We start from the raw sequence: 22,922 nt of genomic DNA on the forward strand, positions 1-22,922 counted from the left end.
GGAGGAGAGGAGATTGCTGCTGCCAAACATTGTGGGTGAATGAATCTGAGACAGAATAGTCATGCCTCTTGAGAACGGAGGATGGTATTTTTTTTTTCTTTCTTAGAAAAGGAAAGAAAGGAGAGAGGAGGGTTTGAAGGGAGGAGGGGGAGAAATTACCTCGCTCCAGGCAGAGCTCAGTAGTGCTGACAGGGTATGAAGTGGTATCCACGGCAACAGTGGGACGCTTGGATCTGAGGTCTGGATGCTCTTGCGAGTGAATGTGTGAGTATGTGAGGGGATTTGGGTGGGGGTTCGCAGGTATGAGAGAAAAAAGAGAGAGAGTCATACAGAGGCAGCAGGAGAATAAAGCGCCTCAGATAAGACCAGGTGAATGAATACACGCCAGAAAAGACAGAGAGGCCCGTGGAGCAGAGGGGGGTTTTCAAACGTCAACACTCTGGATCAGTCCCAAACAGCAGATCAGGCCTCTGATCTATAGAGAAGTACACCCTTATGAGCCTAATAAATGATTTACTATGGGTGTAGATTGATTTGTTTTCCCTGAAGGCTAATTCTTCAACTGACTCGACTATTAATTAAGAATATAAATGGCAGATTAATTGATTAAAAAATCATGAACAGTAAAAGAAAAAGAAAGCCAGTGTTGAAGTGCAAAAAACCTCCACTGCTGTTCCTCGAGTTTCCACTTGAAGCTGGCTCCGAAAACAAAGAAATACCCATATTATAATGCCCAACTTTTTCTTCTTTTTACAGCGTGGCTCAATAAACAGTTTTGGTCTGTGTAGCTCTTTTATTTGTAGGCACAAGCTAGGTAAGACTTTGGGCGTGTCTGAGACAACTTTGGGCGTGTTGAAGCTGTTTGCACTGAGGAGAGGCTTCACTAATTAAATCCCACTAATGACCTCAAACTGTCGGCTTTGTTCGTGCTAGCTGTCTAGCAAGACAAGCGAGACCAAATGCGCTCCACCTCGCTGCATTCTTATCAGGTAGCTGGAAGTTAATGGGAGCTAGAATATTCAACATGGTGAACACCAGCCTTGGGCTTAAAAACACTTCTTGAGACTCAACGACTGTAAATGAGTCAGTCATTGAATGGCATTCTTGTAACAGTTTAGTTACAGTACGCCATAACTATTTTCCTTTAATGACTTTTACTACCTCTTCCAAGGCCACATCGAAGAAGGAAAAACAACAACCCAGAAAACAAGTTGTGCTCATGAATGATGTATAAAGAATGGGTCAATAATTTATCAACCATTAGTAGAGCAGTGAGTAACGTTTGGTTGTCTGCAGACATGTAACAACATGACGTGCAGATTCTCCTCCAGGGTTAGTTATTGAAGGTGAACAGACGGACATCTAAAGCGGAGAGAATACACACACACACACACACACACACACACACACACACACACACACACACACACACACGTACACACACACACACACACACACACACACACACACACACACACACACACACACACACACACACACACGTACACACCCTCGCACTGACCCAAACACTGTGTTAGTCATGTTTCTCAATCAGACCGGGAAGTACAAGAGACTGTGTCAACACTCTCGACATGTTGTTCATCTATTAGAACCAATATAGTATTGATTTGAAGTTAGGACAGAGTTTTTCATAAACATTGTACCAACTGTCGGTCCACCGTGATGTCTAAGGGCGCACTCACACTAGGCCGTGCCTCAGCATGCTTCACACTCAAAGTCCAGTTCTTTGACGACTTCCACAGTTGGTTACGCACAAGCACACAACATGGACACTTCATGTATTTTCAGCCTCCATGAGGAAGAATTCCCAAAGTGTTATGGCTATCGTGAGCTCTGTGTTGTTTTCCAATGTGTGGATGGTGGTTCACACGGCAGGATAATTTGGCCCCGATTCTCCCCTTACTGTAATCTTGAGGAAGCCAAGATCATCGTAAAATAATCGTATAAAATAATCCTGCCGTGTGTGGGGCTCTCGTCTGCTCAGAGGGATGTCTGGACTAGTCCGATCTCAAATTGGGGATATTCAACATGTTGGATTGTTTTGGCCTCGTGTGTGGTGTCCTCCTGAGGGTGAAAACGAGCACAAACCCCGTTGACTGTGACGCGTAGCCAATCAGAAAGCGAGGTGACGTAGTGGCGGGGAAACACCGGGAGCAAAACAACAACAAATCACCTCCATATCATCATGTAGCAAGGACAGTCCATGTTCCCGCTGTCTCCACCCCTTTGACCGACACCTCTTGTCTTCTTTTTAGAAAATTCTTTCTTTTCTTTTTTTTCTCGAGAGGTTTTGCGAGAATTCCAATCGGCTCGTGTGAGATGTGGCCGCACACCACACACCGTATGACCAATGTCCCGGAGCAATGTGAGTGCGGGCCATTTGGGGGAATGGGGGACAGTTATGCTTAAGCAGGGTATGAGACAACTGGGCCTAGTGTGAGCTGGCCCTTATGGTCAAGATAAAAGGACCAAAGAAGCATTGAAAGTCACTTTTCTTTAAACTTTCTTATCATTGGTATCTATGCAGTTCTTAGTCTTTATTTGTGAAGCTCTAACTCATCACGTTTTCTCGGGACAGTTTCGAGAATCAAAGAAAAACTGATGTGAAAGAGGCAGAAACCACAAGCGGCACCAGACTCATGTTGAGCAGCCATCTGTTGTCACAGTCTCCACTCATCTGTGTGGAAGATGGTCGATAAGATATAATCTATAAAACTTAATGTTGTCACAGGATGAAAGGATGGAGACAAAGATATCCTTTCATTTGTACGAGTAAACTTTAGACATTATTTCAAGTAGAAGACTGAAATCCTTTAAAAACATTAATTCTGTTCAGTTTCATCGAAATGCATCAAACATTTGCGGGTTTACAAAATTAAATTGCCATTCTGACTAATGACTGTTGAAAATGATCACATTAGAAAACACAAGTACTCTTAACAAATGTGTCTATATCTACATACGTCAGTATGTAACTTCAGCAAGTTACCTCAGCCTCTCTGTGTGAGGGCTCTTTTAAATTTGGAGCTTTGAAAGCAGTTCATAGTTCATTCCCACATTGTTCAGAGTCCCACCGCGGTGCCCACACACACACACACACACACACACACACACACACACATATAGACACACACCAACGCAGGAGTCAAAGGTCGTTGTCAGAGGTCAGGTTGGTCGCGGTCTGAAGAAGAATGAGGGGGAATCCTTGCTCCTGAAAACAACGCTCTCTGTCCATCTTCTCTCTCGAGCTTGGCTCAGCATTACAACACAAAGCATCTCGGGACAGAGACGCGTGTAGGTGTGGTGTGAAGCCCCGGGGGCGGAGCGGCTGACAGAGGCTGATTGATTGACACGTTCAGTGGCAGAACCAAAGAACCCTATTGAACGGTGAGAGCAACACTTGGACGAGGCCTGTTGGTAAACGTGTGTGTTGCTGATGCCGTGTGTTGTGAGTCTGAGTCACAGATCATTATTACATCATAGTGCCCGGGTGCACGCGTTGATGCATCGACTGTGACAATGTCACATGTCGGCCTCGGAGCGCCACGGAAAGTTCTGACAGTAAGTTGTGAAGGTGCAGGAGTTTTGCTCCATTCATTTTAAATGTCAAACGTCAGAAGAAAATAACGACTCAGAGCGTTAACGCTGACAGATTTTGTAGCATAAGTGTCAGTTTAATATGAGAGATGGGTAGCTGTTTGAGACATTTAAATGGATGTAAAGTGAAGTCCACTGTGGAAGTTGTTGATCTGTTTCTACACTGCGTCAGAGAATATCTGGTTTATATTGTGCTTTGCCTTTATTAAAGACTTCCTTTGGTATTTCCAGTGGCAGCTGCTCGTACTAGCCCAGCTTTTGTCGACATCCAGCCATCCTCTGTGGTTGTGTACGGCAAATTCAATGGTATTGATGGCTGTCCTATTGAGAACCCCTCGTGTATTGATTGCTTATGCAACTGTTTGCTTGTGTTTCGTTTTTAAATGCGGCATGTGCATGTGACACCCTTTATGCCTAATGAGCTACAATGAGCTATACCTTACTTACTGCTACTTGAATGTTTTGAAGTCTCTTGTTCAGGTTTTTGAACGTCTCCATCTTGTTCCTTTTGAGCTAAAAGTGACCTTATTAAGACAACAGGGTGGACAAACATTGCATCTTCTCTTTCCGGTTCACATCGTTCACATCGTTCACCTACTTTATTATCCATCTCACACTGCACCAGGACTAACCGTGCCCTCTTTTACTTCACGTAGGAATACAAAAACTACATGCTTTACGTTATTACGATGCGTGCTCAGTTTACAACCAGACGATCTCGAAATTTTAAAAAAAAAAAAAAAAAAAAAAGGAATGCACTACCGTGGACGCACATCAGAGAACGACACTGAAAGCATGACAGCTACTTTGTGGCTTATATTGAGTCATTTTAGTCCGGTCCAGTCCGGTCTATAACGTTACTGCTGCTTACAGTTTTCAGTTGACCCTTCACACACATGGCTCTGCCACCATGGTAGACCAGTTTCAAAGTGCACATTTGACACACTGCCTTTGCCTTGTTTTCTCTTAATGTGTTCATGTGTTCCCACACAGCTGAAGTCTAATGCATTCTTGTCTTCCCGTGTTGATGTGTGGCGTTCACTGACCGCTGTGAGGATAGGAATATCAGGTACTTAAAAAATATTCGACTCCTGCCCTACCTTATATACACTCTTTGAGAATGAAAGATTTAATGAAAGCAGTGACACATTGCACAAACTCACAGGGTATGTTTATGTACCAACATCAGGGTGTGTTATAGAGCAATGCTCCTCCACCATAGATCTATAAACAGCTGAAAGTAGGTTCAGAACAGGTGAATAACAATGGCATAGCTTATTTTGTCTCTGTTACACCTAACTCTCTAAATAGTTATACTTGCTGGTGGTTTGAACTTAGCTCGGAGTAGATGTTTTGCAAAATTCATGTTTCCCTGAAGTTTAGGGGCTTCTACTCCTAAATGAATAAATCCACATCATCACATTGAAACCCATGTGTCCTTAACGAAACTGTCCGTCTGATTGTTTGCTGCAGGCAGTGGTGATCAAAACTGCAGTTTCTTTCTTAGTTGGTTAGTCTGAGGTACATTCTGTTCATTTCACAAAGCAAACATTGATAATCAGCAAGATTAAATCCTAAGAATGAGCTATTGGATTTCATTTCCAGCAGGCTTGAAAGGGACCCCAGCTCTTTTACAGCGCGTTTGCACTTCTGATCAGCCCAAGTCAGAAGAATGAGCCGTTCTGTGAGTAACCCAGAGGACGAAAAAAGTCAGGGTGTGCTTATTGGGATAAGAGCTTATTCTGCTGGAAAATCCCCTGCTTTTCAGCAGGCAGTGTTGGCAGGTATGGCTTTGCTCAGGCTGAGGAATGTGTTGAACTACTTCATCGTTTTGAGGGGCTCCTTGGTTTCGCTTCGAGAGGAAGCCTCTGGTCTACACTCTAGATTCTGCTCCTGATCTTTCACGACAGTGAAAAGGCACTTTTAAAGTTCTGCCTGTCTTCATTGGCTTGAAAATTTAGTCGAAACAGCAGCTGTGACATCATAGACACCGAATACACCGTGCTGATTGGTTACTGATTCATAGTCGAACAGCAGCCATCTCCGCAGCTAAATCAGGACCCTGAACAACTCGGGTCTGAAGCAACGTGAGGACACTCACTTGCTTTTTTTTTTGTGTGTGTGTGTGTTGGGCAGTCTGACGACATAAATGAGTGGGTGTCAGTGTGAGTAATATGTGAGCATGGGGCTGAAACGTCAAAGTCCAAAATGTACTCTGCCTCTGGCCGCTTCTGAAGTACGTGTGTTCATGCATGTGTCTGTGTGTTTTGTCCTTGGATTTATGCATGCACACATTTGCATAAAGAGAAGCAGGCGTAAGCACAACCTGTTCTTCCTGTTAAGTGTGACGTGTTAGCTGATGGCTTTGCCAGTCGAGTAACACCCACACCACCGGTTCACTTTTGTTACCCAGAAAAGCACAAACTTGAACTGCACCTACAGGCCTTTGTCTGCATGTAAGGGTGCTATGGCAAGTTTTTTTTTTTTTTAATCCAGTGTAGAAATGCAATTAATCAATCTTCTTGCCTGAATAAATACTGCAGCTTGTTCATTGACTAGTTGTCCCACTATTAAGATATTCATTACATTTTTTAAGTGTTCCTTTTTTAGGCTGTATCAGACTTGGGTTTGAGTTAAAGTACAATATAATTGCTCTGTGGTTCATTACTAGGGATGAAACTCTTCACTCCACTCACGATACGATTTACGATACTGGATTCGATTCTCTCACGATTTATTTGGAGAGAATCGGGAGGTGATTGGAGCTTCTCACTGTGATGTCGATGAAATTCACCATCATGTTGGATGTGCTATTGGTTGCGATATTTGCACAAAGTTTTTGTCTTTCATTTTCTGTCTAGGGAAAGCCAAAATGCTTCCACTGCCATGATAGCGCCTGCTTATTACAACCAACCTCCTCTGCTCTACAGCTGCTGACGCTCACGATACGACTGCAATTCACTTTTCAGAGAACCGATTCGAACCCTGACACCGTTCAGCTGCCTCGTGATTAATCTATACATCCATTACAGTAAAATAAAAAGACACAAGCAATAGCATTAGCAATGATGCTAATGTCCAAAGTGTTCATTATTCTACATTTTAGGAAAAACTAGCAAGGAGACTGAACTTGAACTTCACCTTGTTTGTACGTCGGCCCTTTTCTGCTTGACTACGGAAAATGGTAGTTTGGTTGGCGCTAGTTTTGCTCAGAGCAGAAGAGCAGGCGTGCTTTTGTACAGAGGCACTTCATGCACCGGAAGACCTGTGACCATTTGGTGCATGTCATCCCCAATCTCCCTCCCCCCCTCACATTTCCTCTCATCCAAAGAAAAAAAAAAAAAAGAAGAAAGTTTGGAGACCTCTGGTTGTGTCAGACTAATCGGCTCACGTTAAGTCTGTGGCTCGTCTCTGCTCACTTCCTACTGAAGAAGAGTCTTAACACATCCTGGAAACACTTTACCCTCTGCTGCATCACACGGCCTTTGCAACTCTTACAACATCCCACTGAAAACTTACTGCGTCGGCTGTAAATCTTCATAAAATGCCACCCACCCCTTTGTGTCTCAAGGCGGTAAAAAGGCCTGGCAGGTGACACAATGGATGGGTGTGGAAGGGTCAAAGAGAACAGACGAGATGCAGCTCCTGGAGTTTAAAGCTTAAAGAAGTAGCAGACTCGTGACATTTTTGGTACGTTTGGTCAACCCTTTTTAGCTCAGTTTGTGACTGTAAGTCAAACTAAATGAGCAAAACTAAAGCATTTGGGTTAAAGTTAAGCATGTAAGTTACGTCTGATTCTGAAGACATAAACGCAGTATAGTGTTGGATCGCTGAATGAAGAAACTAAAAAGGGGAAGTGAAATTTAAGAGTCACAGAGTCTCATGAGAAGACGATGAGTTGCCAAACATCTTCAGAAACTTCATAAAGACTAAGTAAATTTCAAGTTCACACATTTGTATAACCAGTTATAAACCTGCATGTTAGCCTCATCTAATATGTAACCATCCAGACATCAATTAGCCTTGAACTTTTCTCTGTAAATTCTGCTCAGGCATTTTGCTCAGCCTATCCTGCATTTTTTTTTCAGTTTTACAATAGGCCTTATTTTCATGCATCTTGATAAAGGTTCTTGTTGTGATGTACGACATTCAAATAATGTTACACAAGATGGTCTTTCCATGGAACTCTTCAGCTGTTTTTAATATTTTATTTAAATAGATGTAAAACAACAACACTGGTGAATAAGCACTTTGTGTTTCCATCAATCGAAGTGTTGAGTAAAGAGAGTAACGTGGAGGAATAGTCAGGGGTGGGATGGGCTACGGGTGGTGTTTGACTAGTGCAATAAAAGGAGCCTTTCACAGCTACACTGGAAACAATTTCCAGCTGAGGGGACATTTATATTAAAGCAGCAGCATGCCAGCGCACGCTGTGTGTGCGTGCGACAGAGCAGCCGACGCGCAAGAATCAATTGTCTCGCTTCCTGATTCATTTTTTTTGGGGGGGGGGACAGGCTGCCATTTCTAAATCAGTGCTTAATTCTAACCTGATATTCACAGTCCCGCGCCAGCCCGGTCAGATAGACAATATGCTCTGAGGGAATAAGAGTCAGTGGAGAGACTTCTTTTTTTGGTTCCTAGAGAGGGCAGAGAGAGCAGAGAGTGCAGAGAGAGCAGTCATCCAAAGGTCAGGCTGCACTGGCCGGATGGTCAGCTGGTATACAGCTCTCACACAGGCCTAAACACAGACTGTTTCCATGTTTTATGTTTTACTCTTTCTATCAATATTTGTGGTTTAGTGATCTATTTATAAAAGTTTTTCCTCTCCACTTTTCAAGAGCATTTGGCAACATCCTCTGCTCTGTTTAGTGAGCTCCTCAGTCCCAAATCTCAGAGAATCTTTTTAGCAACTTCACATGTTAGCGAAGCCAACGCTCTGAAGCTAACGGTAATGTTGAGAATTATACCTTTTTAGTTTGAATCCTGTTATCCCATATTAATGCATGATGGTTAATGACAGCAGCTAATGGTTTCTCTAATATGTTTTTATTTAACTATGACCTGAATCCACTGCTGCTAATTTTAATGTACATCACTAAACTTTGTTGTCTTCTCAACAACCCAACCACTGGTCCGGATATGATCTTAATGTTGTAGACATTACGTCGACAGGATGTAACACCATATTGATCTGGTGTTTGAATGTTTCAGCAGTCAGAGGAAAAACAGCAACATGCAGATGAGACCTTTCTTCCTTGTCTGCATCTTTTTGTATTGAATGTGGAGACCTGCAGAGACAGCGGGAAACAGTCTGTGAGAAAACGAGAGGTCAGAGACGGCCAGGACAAGTGTGTGTGTGTGTGTGTGTGTGTGTGTGTGTGTGTGTGTGTGTGTGTGTGTGTGTGTGTGTGTGTGTGTGTGTGTGTGTGTGTGTGTGTGTGTGTGTGTGTGTGTGTGTGTGTGTGTGTGTGTGTGTGTGTGTGTGTGTATAATGTGAGTGAAAGGGGGAGCATGCACAGAGGGTATATTTGGCCTTCATGCTGTCTTGCACAAATGTGTCATTGCATGCTGGATATTATTGAACAATTCTGACTATGAATATCTGTAATGACCCTGTGTGTGTGTGTGTTCTTATCTGAATGAGCTGGCAGTAATGAAGCATTAGACCTTGGACTAGAGTGATTTCGCGCTTTTCATCAGTTTTTCTTTTTTTTTCTTTTCCCTGTTTTCTGGAATGAGGAAGCGTTGGTTTGTCTTTGGGGAAGCAGCAGCAGCAGCAACAGAACTTTTGACTTCCTCTAAAGGACATCAGATACAAACCTAAGGTTCACTCTTATTACACATTTTGGCGAAGTGGCCCGTCTGAGTCACTGAATCAGAGATCAGTTGGTTACAGATACAGTTGGTGTGTGTTGATGATGTGCGTTGGGAAATCAGAGCGGCATTAGCTCTTCACCGAACGTCTCATTCAGCAGATCTTGGTGATATTTGGTTAACTAACTAACCATAAAGGCTCAAATCCTGCAAAGTAATACAGCTTGAATATTAATCAGAAGGTCAAAGTGTTGATTACTTTGACTTTATAAACCTGTCCCCAGACGTTGGCGTAACAAATCAAATTCTTTATGATACTTTTAGCATGGATATAAACGTCTTATGACCCTCAAACAGCATCATCAAAATCCTTTTTTTTCGTCTTCCTCCGGGTGCAACAATGCTTGTTTAAAGATCTCTGATTTTATCCCCAGACGCCCCCCCCCCCCCCCCCCCCCTCCTTGTCTGCTCTGTTCCTTCCTGTTGTTGCTCGAGTTGCTTCCCCTGCCTCCCCACAGACGCTGCCTCTCTTCTGTTGCGCTCAACACAAACGTATAACCAAAGGCTCAGAACTCGAACCAGACAACAATGATTTTTCAAACAGAACAAAATGGAACTCCCTGTGTAGATGCATGTTTTACCCACTGCAGACACTGCAGAGACAGACACATGGAGGAGTAAGCTGCGGTGTCGATTTGAAAAATTCCTGATTTATTGTATTTGCATAGCAGATCTCTAGAACTCCGGCGGTGACAAGAAGTGAAAGGATAAAGCATGCTAAGAGGTGAAACTGACACCAGGTAGTGGATGCAACATTTTAAGAGCTGCTTCTTTTGCATATCCACCTGAGCAGGCAAAATTGTGTGTGTGTGCATGTGTGTGTTAATTAGTAATATTCCTACTTGTGTTTTTTCAGTGCCATCTGGTAAATTACAGGATAGAGGGCATTTCAGTTTGCTAGCAATCTGTGCGTCCTCCTCGCTCTCTCTCCCTCTATTTCTCTCTCTCTTCTCCACACACTCACGTTGTAGACACACAATTTCTGATCTACACACACACACACACACACACACACACACACACACACACACACACACACACACACACACACACACACACACAGACAGACAGACAGCGAGCGTCACGTGCATCATGACTGCAGGGCAGTACTCTTCACTGAGGGAGAGAAGAAAACGCAGCGTTGTGGATGTCACTGTCGTCCCCCAGCCGTTTCTCCGTCTCTGACTCTCTCACATGTTACGTCAGTTTGCCTTTTAAATGTCTGCCCAGCCAGTCTATCTCATCTGAGGAAAGGGACAAAGAAGGTGACACTAAAGAGAAGGAGTTCCACAACCTCAGTGTGTGCGGCAGTGTCCTCCCTTTAAAACATCTTTTTCGAAACAAACAACTTCAAATACATGTTTTTATCACGCAGCTACAGTGTCATGGGACAAGACAATGGCGGATTTGTGGTCAATTGTAAATCTAAACATGGAGAAGCCCATAATTAATTGAAGAGTTGTAACTTCTGATCATGTAATACAGAAGTTCCCTACACAGGCCTTTAAATGGTCAGAATTTAGAAGCTGGAAGAAGCACGCAAACAGGAGAGCTACATCCTTGAAATTACGAAACATGAATAAAAACTACAGTTTGAGCATTAATGCATTTCAACATAAGTCTTATCTTTAAGTTTAAAGTCTTAGAAAAAAAGCTTCAGTGCCAACATTTCTAGATGCATGCATGATCGTAAAGGGAGTCGCTTGGGTTTGTAAAGGACATGAAAAGGTTACATATGAAGCTAATCCTGACTGCAGGGCATCTGACTGCACACCGCTGGGGAGACCACCTAGGAAATAGGGGGGGAGGGTGTGTCGAGAAAAGGGGAGGGAGGTAGACAGGGGGAGGCAGAGGTCACATTAGAGTATGTATGTTCTCTCTTGGGGGGGGGGGGTGGAGGGAGGTAGAAACAGCACGAGGAGGCTTTTTACTTGACTTCAGGGTTCTCACGTAGCCGGGGGGGGGGGGGGGGGGGTCAGGAAACCGGGGGGGGGGGGGGGGAGGAAGTCACACTGGTGAGACACCCTGTGATGGAAGTCAGTGAGTGAGAGGAAGTTGGAGTGGGGGAAGGGCAGACAGGGCTGATGCAGAGCAAATGGTAGCATGGAGGATGTTAAGGACAGGAGGTCGTCTCATCAAAGTCATCAGCGGGGCTGACGGTCCGTCTGTGTGGTCCCTTCACAGCAGCAGCATGACATGTGGTGTGTCAGCCTTTGGGTGGTTCACTAGTAGTTCTTTTTTTTTTTTTTTTGGTTTAAAGCTGAACAGACAGAAAAGAGGGCTGGTTGCTGCAAATATAAGGCATTTGCGGGAAACAGAGCTGCTCAGAAATAAAGACACTAAAAAGAATTCTGGTGCTCTTTTAAAGTAGAGAAGTGTAAAGTCACCATTTGCTGTTTTATTTTTTTGCATTTTAAAGCAAACAAAAGGAGAAGGTCGCTATAGTGAACTGTAAGACATTAAAAACATTAAACAAAAAATAACTAATGGCGCAGACTTTAACAATGGTGAGAAGGGAAAGGGTGAGATTGGGGCAGATTCTGTTGAATTTGGCATTATTAGTGCAGCCGATGAATGACTTTAAACAGAATAAGTGGAAGCCTTTGAAGATATTAAAAAAATGAACAGAGGGCTGTAAAAAAAAAAAGAAAGACCAAGTAATTGATGTTGCATTACTTAATTGGGCCAACAAACCTCCCTGTTTCTCCAGCAAGGACACAGTGTGCTCGCCCCACTCAGCTGAAATATGGTTCCAGAAAATCCATTCTCAGGCATTACCAGCCCAATCATAATGTCAGAATACAGGAAGGCTAAATCCATCATCAGTTGTGAGCTTCTGCAGGTTTGCCTTGCAGATACAAGGGTATATATATTTTTAGCTTAGATAAAAGGCCTTTATATGGAGTCGAGAAGGATAAGAAAGATGGCTCCCGTAAATCGGTTCTAATTGACTAAGTTTCTCCCTGAATACTGTCAGCTGTGACCAAAACTATTCAGCCACCTGACACATAGGTCTGGCTTTGAATACCTTCACATAACCCCTCTTCATAGCTGGAACACATTGGAAGTTTCCTCTGCATTCTTACATTTTTTCTATCTAAAGACGTAGGTTGATGTAAGCAGCTGATAGCCACCTGCTTATCCTGAAGCACGCGGGCTGAATTACATCGGACTCCTTATCAGCACCAAACGGTGCTTACGATCTTTCCCCTGTTGCCCTTTTTGCACATCCAACGATGGCATGAGAAACAAATCTTATTCTACTTTTTAGAACCTTGTTATGGCATTGTCTTTTGTCGTCCATTTCCTCGCGTTTCACCGTGAGAGAAGGGCGAACAGTCTGGGACGCTGACAGAGGGATGAGAGGAGAATCGATTGAAGCAAAGAAAAAGCAATTTCATGTCTAGGCCCACGGCTCCACGAGCCGAGCCTCGGCAGCAGGCATTTCAAAGTGTGCATACAAGAAAGTTTATATAAAAAAGCAGATTTCATTGCTCTCTTCAGCGTCACGCTTCGTCCTCTTGTAGCCTGTTTTTGACCTTCATTGCCCCGGCTTTCTTTTCGGAGTTTCCGTCTTGTCCCTTTGCTCTCTCTCTCTCTCTCTCTCTCTAATTTCCCTCCTCTGTCCCTCTGGCACGTCTCCAAAAGCGTCAGCGTTTCCTCTGTGTGTCCTCCTGCAGCATTAGACCTCGTCATCACTCTCATGGTGCCTGCACAGCATCAGATCAGCACCACACTGCTGATTTGCAAGAACGGAATCTCAAACATCTTTGTGAAATGTGTGTTATTCAATTTCTCAAAGTATCCACTGGAGTTTTATTTTTCCTGAAGAGATGAGGACAGCACAGCCTTGAAGCTGAGGTGTGATGTGTGGCTCGGGCTGTCAAAGGAAAAAAAAAAGAAGATTGCATCACTGAAGTATCTACACTGAGTGATTTTCTTTCATGGTTCTCCATCAGTCTGTAGTCTTCTCTGGCTCTTCTTTTTTTGAAGAAGATTCCTTACTCCCGTGTTGAATTTGAAAATGTGTGATCTGAAAAGTTGTAAACATTGCTGTGTGTGTGTGTGTGTGTGTGTGTGTGTGTGTGTGTGTGTGTGTGTGTGTGTGTGTGTGTGTGTGTGTGTGTGTGTGTGTGTGTGTGTGTGTGTGTGTGTGTGTGTGTGTGTGTGTGTGTGTGTGTGTGTAAATGTTGGTTTTGTCCTGGCAAATGTCAAATGTGTGTCATAAAGCCTCATGGGAATGCATTTGAAATTCCATACAAAAAACTTGACAGTAGATTTACTTGTTTAAAAAAGGCTCTTAACATGAAGCACAAGTTTTAAAATATGAACAAGACTGTGTTCAATTAATCAGGGACTAAAGAAGAGAAATATAATTATATATTATATATATATATTTATTATATTTATTAGTCTGATGTGACAAAGCACTTGTTTTTTTTTTGTTTGTTTTTTTCAATTGCAACAATGAAGGTATTCAAATGTGTGCTGAGTGCTTCGGCATCTGTTTTCAAGGGAGTTGGTTAAATCTTAAGATATAAAAAGAGGAAGTAGGTATAAAGATAGAAGTTTTTTGTAACCTCAATCGCTCATGTTTATCTCTTCAAGAAATTTAAGCCCCGTTTCCCCCAAGCGGTCTGGGTCAGTTTGGTTCGTTACCCATGTTTCCACCGTCAAAAGTGGAGATTGGTACCAAAATGAGGGATCCATATCGTCCTGATTTTTTGGTGGTGGTCTTGTTTGGTGTCCCAGGGTACCTATCTGGCCCTCAAGGGTTCCTTTTATTTTCTCTGTCCCGTTCCTCTTAATTGAACTTAAATAGCGGACTACACTGTGTTGGGCTGCCATGATGTCACACGAATTCACAGCTTTCTCCATCTGGCTCACACTCCGCTTATCAAATCAGGCTACGGTTAGCTGTGGAAACACAAGCAAGATCAGAGTTATCCCTACCAATCTGAACCAAACTGTACTGAACCAAACCAAACCGGACAGCTTGGTGGAAACGGGGCTTTAAAGTCAAGCGTGTTCATTTCTTCACGAGGATTAACATGGTGCTATTAATGATACTGACAGTAAAGTAAAGCCAGGTTGTTAGATGAAATCATTGACAGAGGTTGTTATAAAAAGCTGCAGCCGACAGCTTAGCTTAGCTTAGCTTAGTTTAGCCTAAAGAGTGGAAACAGGAGGGGACAGCTAGCCTGGCTCTGGCTTATGTTAGTAGTAGTGTTAGTAAGTAATTAAACCACTACAGCTAAATCTAGCTAATAGATAAGAGCTCATCCAAGACAATGCTTGACAGAGGGTCTTTAATATCTAACATTTGATGTTAAAATAAATAATGGCAAACTCCTTTTTTTTAATCCAAATGTTAAAGTTGCAGTTGTGTCTGTTCGTCACTGCCTGTAGATTTATCTCAATATTTCATCACCATAACTTAAACAAAACCTACTTGATTTACAAACCTAAAACACACAGTATGTGTTCCCTAGAAAAAGGCAGTGTTTGGACATTTTCTAATCTTTATGATAGCTTTAAGTCATCTCCATTCTTGTACAGTTACTCTTTAAAAGCCACATCGTTGGTTGACTAACAGTTGTTCTGGTTTTTAATGGATAAAGGGGAAGAAACCAAAAAGGAGGGCAGCCAAACTTCTGGTAGCTGATAAACATGGATGTAAATATTTAGCCACAGATGAACCAGTTCAAACGCTTCATCATGCAAGCTCATGCAGCTGCATGTTGTAGAGTCCATCAGCTCTTTCACCTTCGTCCTCACAGCCTTCTCTCTCTCTCTGTCACATCACACACTTATGTCTGCTTAAGATCCCTTTGATCCCTCTCTGTCCATCCCCTCGGTGTGTGGGTAATGCAAAGTAGTTTGCTTCAGTTTTGGCAGGGCTCACATTTCGCATGTTAATTCATTTAGCCCTGAGGTGTTGAACTGCTATTTTTGAAGAATGAATGAAGCAAGACACAGGAGTCAAGGGAGAGTCGGAAGGCAGCAAGTGCGACGTAAAACCTGCGTCAACCTGTCGTGACAGCTCTGATCACGGAGACGAGGTGTGAGGAAGAGCGTTTGATCAAAGGCGTATACCTACCTTCATGCTGTCAGTCAGGAAAGAGGAATGCAGCCGTGTGCGTGTGTGCGCGCGCGCGCGTGCGTGTGTGTGATTTTTTTTTTTTCACTTCAGCATCGAGAGGGGAGATGACAGCATGAAAGAGAGCTATACCTGATTCTGTGAAGTGGAGAAGCGACTGATGGATTAAAGGGTTATCAGACTGTAAGCGAAGAGGAGGGAGTGATGAAGAGAGAGCGGACAGAAAGCGGAGAGCTGTCAGGTGCGGTGCCAGCCGGAGCGCAGGAAACAGCTGATGGTGCTCGTGACAGGAAGGACAGGGAGCTGTGATGAGGACGTCAGCATATCAAAGGCTAGGTTTATTGAATGACAGTTGGAAAAAGAAAGGGGCTTTGAGAGATACGAGGAATGATGAGGCGACTGAGTCGTAACGAGACGTGTGAGGGATGCTAGTTTGAGCAGCTTAAAGAACAGTAGCTTTGTTGTTCATTTTCTTCTGAATCCAAAGTGGAGAAATATCTTAGCTACAAACCCTACAGTATGATGGTGGGGGATTAAATCCCCCCCCCCAAAAAAGACTTAATTTTATTTCACTTCAAATTAGTCTTTTTGGGTTTATTCCTAGAATAAAATAAATACATCTTAAATTGCGTATTTTTAAGCGCATACATATTTTAATGGAGCAGGGGTATTTGATCACTCCAAGAAACCATAATCTAACCCTATAAAGCAACGGTCAATATTTTAGCAGTAGTTAGCAACAAATAACTAACAACTGTCTTCTCTGTGCATTGCATTGTTTACAGTCCGGCTAGCAATTAAAGATAAAGTGTGAGTGAAGTGGATGTTCAGATCAGACATGACATTAAAGAGCAGATTATACAGTCCTTGTTGTAAGAAAATATCTTTTTATTAGACACTAATGAACGCAAAATAATAATTTTAACCCCCTGAAGAGAACTCCAGTTTACTTACAAAGGGAGATTCAGTTCGGTTTTTATTTGTTTGTTTTTTTATTAATAAAATAAAAGGAAGTCATATTATGTTTGTTTTTTAAACCAGAGATTTTATCTTTAGGCCGTATGTCCAGCCCTATCACACAACTTGAAAACACTTTACATTAGTCTGTGCACTGATGATGGTTAATCATTGCTCCCCCTGCAGGCCCAAAGGATCAAGTATGTCCTTAAACATACAGTAGAGTTCGCAGTTTAAAAGATTTTGACAAAAGACCAAAATGTTTCTTCACATTTCAACTTAACAGTCAGAACCTTTTCACAAGAACAACTTGTTCTTGTACACTTTGATGCACAATTCACGTAGATTTGATTTTCATTGTTTCTCCAACTATCTAATCATTTGTCTGAATGATAAGTAATTGATGATTTTTCCTATTGTAAATCACTGTATCATTCTTAAAAAGTCAATATCACAACTAAAGTAGTGAAATATCAAACATTAATTTGAACGGCATTTAAATTTATTAGAATGTATTAGCCTGCCATTAGCTGCCTCAGCTCTAGGAAGTTAGCACTCAGCAGCAGCAAATGTATCTGACGAAGGTCTGTGGCGTTTTCTCTTACAGTCTCTCTAACATTAGATTCGCGCTTTAATGATTAATGGCCTTTAAAGAGTCCAGCAGGGTCTGTGTTTAATGTCTGCCGAACCCTCAGCTCTCTTTCTGCACAAAGAAGAAAACTTTAATCAGAGACCAGCAGGGCCAGCAGGCATATTGAATCTTCAGAAACATCAGAATAAAGCTTGTTTAAGGAGTAACTGTGAATTGTATCGCAGTGTAAAATGCTAACTGTCAGTTTTAAACATGGAGACAAAGCAGGGTTGTTTTCCATTTTGGATTATTCAAGCATGACAGTTTCGCCTGAATGAATGCAGCTGCAATGCTTGCTCAGGATTATTTGCATTTTTATTAAAAGATACAAAATCGCTGCGTCCTGTTTGCTATTGAAGAAAAGAGGAAATGTTTGCTTGTTTCACACATGATAAATGATCAATCATTGGTTTAAAAAAAGATAGCAAATGGATAGATAGTAATTTATTTAATGTCATTCAATATTAACTGAACCAAAGCCTGAGCCAAATATCTTCAACTAACAATGTTTGATGGTGGAAAGTAGCTCCTCATAGAAGTTAACATAATAATGACAGAGCTTTTCAAACAGCCCCTGTTTATTTTCAGAAATAGCAAAGTATGTGCAATCTCACTAAAGGCCATTCTCTTATTGTCATGATGTTATGTCAATTACAAGGGCTCTGTCTGAGAGGTGCTCTTCATACTAATCATGCATAAAACATGACATAACGGCACAGATGACTAACCAGCTCCCTGGTGTTGGCATGGCAACCCTGTAGCGCTTGACTGTAAGTATAATGTGTCTGGATAAATCTGAGCCTGAGCTTGTCTTTTTATGTTGTCTAACTGAAAAAAAAAGGAAGAAATATATCACAAGAGTTGTGCTGCGTCTCAGTCTCCTGCTGAAACTGTCTGCACTCTGCCCTATTTTCTGATGGTTTGACTTTCAGACAAATATGTTACCTGTTGTGTGTTCTAATCCACAGTTTATATATTAGCTTGGTGCTCTTTGTCAGCCTTTATTTAGCTGTTCAGACTGTATTTTCTGTTTGTGAAGTTAATCAAGATAAATGCTCCTTTCAGGAATAGAACAAAGGTCAGGGTCTATTTCCACCTCCTGCTGTCCTGCATCTGATCTGAAGTTAAAGTCTGTTGCATCCCTGCAGAAAGCTGTTACTGAAGGGACTCAAAACTTAGCCTATTTATTTATTGTTTTATTTCGAACATGTGAAGACAACTCAGCCTAAGTCGGACGAATCGTGAACAAAGTTTCAGCAGCGCAGTCGGTCAGGATCGCACATTGCTCCAGGGAAAACCGGGCTCATTTCGTCGTCCTTTATTTAAAAAGAAGCACGGTCACAGAGTCGCCACAATAAAGAAGACTACATCTTTTCTGACTTTAAAAGCTCTGCACCACGGCCACTGTTTGAAATCATTGTCGAGAGGAACAGTCGCATTGATGGCAGTGTATGTAAGCGTTGCGTCCAAGTACTGAGCAGAACTTACTGGTTGTAAGTGCTGCTCAATTTCATCTTCTTGAGTAAACTCGGCTACTTCAGTTTGTATGTTTTAATTTCACAATAGGGCAAATCTGCCTCCTGGGAGGATCGATTAAAGTTGCTTTGTAGCTTGATTTAAACTTTCACTGCTCTCATTTAAGAGACACACTCCTCTGCACTTGACTCTGCTCTTTTCCAGGATGAAAATATCCATCTGACAATCTAAACTCACGTTTGTCTGCAGTTGCGTATCTACAAATGTGTGCGATCTCTCAATTTCAAGGAACTGAAAACTAAAGAAGCTAGAAGAGTTTAATAAAGCACCTAAAAACAGATTGGATTAATACACTACTTCCCCCCCCCCCTCCTTGTCAGACACACAACCTCACAGAGATGCTGAGATTACAAGTCCTCGCCTCAGGCTTTGTTTCTCATATCTCATCATCAGTCAGCCGCCGTTACATAACCGCTGTCTGTGTGAATGTGTGAGCACTAAGAGAATCCATTTCATTTAGACAGTGCCAGATTTGAACAGAAGTTATCTTTTCATGCAGAGCAGGTCTAGACACCACTGTGGTAAAGAACGGGCATGAACAGGAAAAAACCCCCCCCCCCCATCAATATTTAATTAAAAGTAAAAAATGAGGCTGTTTGACGACTCACATTTTTTGTAACATCTTAAAAACTGAAGCTGCAGCTTCTGATTCATGCATGCAACCTGCCACTTCTTCTTGTACAGAGCAGCTTCGGCCTGATATTCCCTTTTAATTGTGCTTGAATAAAATAAGAAGATGGTGTCATGACAGATTGATGGGCTTATGGAGACAAATCGTTGCCGTTATTCTTTCTGCATTTGTTCAGCTTGCGAGGCTGTCACACTTACAAAGTTTTGACTAATTAAAAAATTGGACGAGTGTTTGTCAGGCTGCTCTTTTCCTTCTTTTCTTCTCACACGTTTTCCAATGAGCAATTAAATACCCCATTATGCCTCCAGGAAGTTGGTAGCAATTCACATTCATTTAGATAAGTTGATTTCCTGAAATAAAGTGTGTCGATAATGTCAGCGACTGATGATTCGTGCGGGATTTCATGTTGTCTGAATGCTGTGCAGCTTCATTCTTCAGTGCACAGTTCAGTTTTCTGCATGTTTAATGAACCAGTCAAAGGGGAGCTGCTTTAAAACAGACCCCAGTCAGGCTAATCACCCCTCCTTCCTCTCCTGAATTCATTCATACAGTTAGGAATCCACACTGACAGCAGCAGCAAACCTCCCTGCATAGACTACCTAAAAAGCTGCTCTAATAAATCCCCACAGGAAGGCTTTCTACTCTGTAATTTGTTGACTGCTGCATAGACTCTAGAGAGTGGCAATACTCTTAAATGCACTTATAAACACAGGCACACATAAACACAGACACACACACACACACGCATGAACATATCCACACACATTATTGCCCCTGAGAAGGACTTGAGAGTGGTACTCAGGGAAGAATGATTATAGATGGCATTGAATTTCCTGCTCTGCAAAGTGAGCAAGCAGTGTTTAGCCAGGAGGGATCTGCTTATTGCACATGTTTACACCGTGGCACTACTTGGCAGCCGCGTCGCATTATTGTAGTGTTTCCGACGGCTGCAGAGGAGGTAGAAAAGCAGGGCGCTGTGAGGCCTGTTTCATGCACGAGTTGCCTGTTTCTGTAGTACGTTTTGACGTTCACATTTTGGCTCGCTGGTACAGAACTGACAAAAGCTTTCACATCCTCATATTAAAGGGAGTGAGCTACTCAGTATACTGTATCTCCTTCCCTTTTTTCTCCCCCCCCCCAGGTCTTAATGAAAAACCACTTGAAGGCGAGGACACGCTGTTTGTTGTTGACTGTTAGCCTGCAGATATGTGTAGTTACTGCACGGTTATGCATGAAGCGCTGCTCTCCCTGAACCTGGAGCTGTTGTATTTGTTATAGAGAACAGGTTGTAATTGAATATTCTCTCTGAGCCGGCTGCGAAAGCTCATTACCTGCCGCTCTGCGCCAAAGACTCGGGAGAGAGGGAAGAGGGACCCTCGGGGAGAGACGAGAAGAAATCCAGTGAAGAGATTGATTCAGTAAAAAAACAGTCAAGTCATGAAAAATAAGAAATGTGGAGATCGAGAGATCCAGTAGATGACTAATCGTTGGCTGTCGCTCCAGCTTCAGCTTTATAAAACTTTTTAGTCAAGGATTATGTGATGAGATGTCACCTTCTACTTGCAGAGATGTGTGCAAGTCTCCCCGTGAAGTGTTGTTGTGTTGCTATGGGTTAGCAGTGAAACTAATCGGAGCATTTCAAATCCATTCTGACACCAGTTCTGATATCTGGACCTTTACAGCAGTGCAAACAATAATACATTTAATATTGATGGACATTGATTTCTGGCTTTGACAGACATAACCTACCTGAAACCAGTGGATTTAAAGTAGCCTAGATACATTATGGCTTTGGATCAGTGTATTGACGTGCAAAACACTCGGATAACATTTTTGGCATTCTTCATTTAAGAACAACTAGTTTCAGTGTATTTGTGTGATATTTCATCCGAATCAATGTAACATTGCAGTGGAACCAAATGGCTTTACTGTAGACTAAGAAATCTGGTGTGTTGAGTCACCTTCCTCTCTCCTCCCCCTGCCTGCATCAGTCTGATGTTACTGTGGCTTTTAATTAGTGTAGTGCCACAGATAAGTCTTGTACCATTCACTTCGCAACAAAACACACAGCTGCAATTTGATGACATTTCGGTCATTTAAAAAGTGTTTAAAGGCTTGTAGATCATTTTTCTGAACTAAACGGAACGATGGTGATTCAACTTAACTCATGTTTGACTGATCTCGAGTGTGTTATTATTTTAATTTATTCATTAGTTGATTTGTCTAAATTAAACCCGATTGAAGTTGTTGATCTGTAGTAAGATGTTCGGATGTAAAGGGAGAGAGAATTGAGAAAGCAGTGGATGATGGAAAGAGGGAGGGAAGCAAACAGTGAATGAGAGCTGTGCAGGTTGATGATGAGAAGAGAGAGAGAGAGAGAGGCAGAGTTTAACTCATTTAATTGAAGCTAGCTCAGTGCCTCTTGTTATTCTGGCCTTGTACATTCCTCCACTGTAAAACTGAGCAGAGAGAGATCGACAGACACAGTGACGAAGGGAGAGGAGAGGAGGCAGGGACTGCTGCGCAGAGAGAAAGACAATGTGATGTGACACGGTTGGAAAAAGGTGGTGGGGGGGGGGGGGATGGGGGGCTTAGAGCTATCTTGTAGGAGTTATCAGGTTAAGCCACCCACCAGCAGCTGTCACCATGGTGATACCATGGTAACAGCCAGGTGTCTCACTAGCAAGGAGCAAGGCCGTGCTTATGTAAAGGTGCTTCCTGCTCTCATTATTTCTGTCTCCATCTGTCTCATTCAGATTCATTCACAGGTTTCTTTGCGAGAGTAAAGAAACAATGGTGCCAATCCAACCTTCAACAAACGCTTGATTTATGATCAGTGTGTCATCTGTGTTTATCTTTGTCTTTAATTAGTCCAATCATACTGTAGGTAGGACTTTGGCAAACAGGACTTTATGACACATACAGATTTTTTAAAAGCATTTTGTTGTTTTATAACCCAAACATCTGATGGGGAAATTGATCATAGATTTGTAGAAAGTGTGTGATAATGAGTGTTAGTCTCAGACTTTTTGCTTGTCTTTTTAGTGTGTTTTTATGGATGATGGTCACACAGGACATGTGATCTCTCAAAGGCAGATTATAAAATGTGTGATTGATGGGTCACTGTTTCGGTCATGTGTGAAGTGGCCTACCTGTTTAAAAAAAAAAAAGATATGTGTGTGTGTTTATGTTTCTGTATGGCTCTTACATTCTTAAACCTATAAGCTGATTTGATAACGGGCTTACAGAGATCTATGCTACATCCACTGGTGTTAGCTCTGTTACATCACTGCAGCCGCCTGTGCGTGCGTGCGTGCGTGTGGTTGTCTGTGTGCGTGTGTGTATACGTTTACACGTGTGTGTTTGTGTCACTCTGTCACTGTGAGTGGGTTAGTTGGGCCGGGGGGTTGTAGCGTAGAGGGCCAACGCTCGGCACATGGAAACACACTGGGAACAATGACACACACGTGCTCGTGCCATGCAGGCCCTGCAGGAAAGACACACTAAGCAAAGGCACGGAGACACACAAGAACTCACGCAGGCACGCACGCACACACACACACACACACACACAC

At 42.5% G+C, this 22,922-nt stretch overlaps 1 protein-coding gene across 1 annotated transcript in view; it reads left to right on the forward strand.

Moving 5' to 3' along the window:
* The window catches only part of ubl3a (ubiquitin-like 3a), a 32,313-nt gene that overhangs the window by 3,391 nt on the left and 6,000 nt on the right, over positions 1 to 22,922 (forward strand). The gene's annotated exons all lie outside the window — the stretch shown is intronic.

This window comes from Symphodus melops, assembly GCF_947650265.1.
Source record: "Symphodus melops genome assembly, chromosome: 11".
NCBI classification, from domain to species: Eukaryota; Metazoa; Chordata; class Actinopteri; order Labriformes; family Labridae; genus Symphodus; species Symphodus melops.